The sequence below is a fragment of the Myotis davidii genome, unplaced genomic scaffold (assembly GCF_000327345.1).
Source record: "Myotis davidii unplaced genomic scaffold, ASM32734v1 scaffold38, whole genome shotgun sequence".
In the NCBI taxonomy this organism is placed as follows: Eukaryota; Metazoa; Chordata; class Mammalia; order Chiroptera; family Vespertilionidae; genus Myotis; species Myotis davidii.
Window position 1 is genome coordinate 5884568 of NW_006291383.1, and position 1014 is coordinate 5885581.

Here is a 1014-nt window from a genome sequence, read left to right on the forward strand (position 1 = left end):
GTCGAACATCCTCCAAGGCAGTGGTTCTCAACCTGTGGATCACGACCCCTTTGGTGGTCGAACGACCCTTTCACAGGGGTCACCTAAGATAATCCTGCATATCAGATATTTACATTACGATTCATAACAGTAGCAATATTACAGTTATGAAGTAGCAACGAAAATAATTTTATGGTTGGGTCACAACATGAGGAACTGTATTTAAAGGGCCAGAAGGTTGAGAACTACCTGTTCTAGGGAGATTGGAAGGGTAGGAGGAGGGGGGAGAGAGAAATAGAAACATCGATGTGAGAGAGACACATCCACTAGTTTGTCTCCCACACACACCCCTACTGGAGCTGGAGAACCTGCAACAAGGTACATGCCCTTGACTGGGAATTGAACCTGAAACCCTTCAGTAGGTGGGCTGACCAAACCACTGAGCCAAACTGGCCAGGGTAGGAAACTGCAAATTTAAATAACAATGAAAGACCACTGCATACCTATTATAATGGCCAAAATTCAAAATACTGATAACACCAAATACTGGTGAGAATGTGGAGCAATAGGAAATCACATTCATAGATGGTGGGAATGCAAAATGGTGCAGCCACTTTGAAAGACAATTTAGCAGTTTCTTACAGAACTAAACATACTTTTACCAAAGGATTCAGCAATCACACTGCTTAGTATTACCCAAACGAGTTGAAAACTTAAGTCCACATAAAAACCTGCACACAGATGTTTATAGCAGCTTTATTTCTAGTTACCAAAACTTGGAAGCAACCAAATGTCTTTCAGTAGGTGAATGGGTAAACAGTGATATATGAGACAATAAAATACTATTTAGGACCAAAAAGAAATGAGCTATCAAGCCATGAAAAGACATGAAGAAATCTTAAATGAATAGTACTAAATGAAAGAACCCAAACAAAAAAGGCTACATAATATGTATGTATGTCCAATTAGATGACATTATGGAAAGACAAAAATATAGAAATAGTAAAAAGATCAGTGATTGCCAGAGGTTAGGGA

The 1014-nt window shown here is 39.2% G+C and overlaps 1 protein-coding gene across 3 annotated transcripts in view; it reads right to left on the bottom strand.

Annotated features, from left to right (window-relative positions):
• Window positions 1–1014, bottom strand: part of PHF20 (PHD finger protein 20) — a 132472-nt gene that overhangs the window by 92226 nt on the left and 39232 nt on the right. The gene's annotated exons all lie outside the window — the stretch shown is intronic.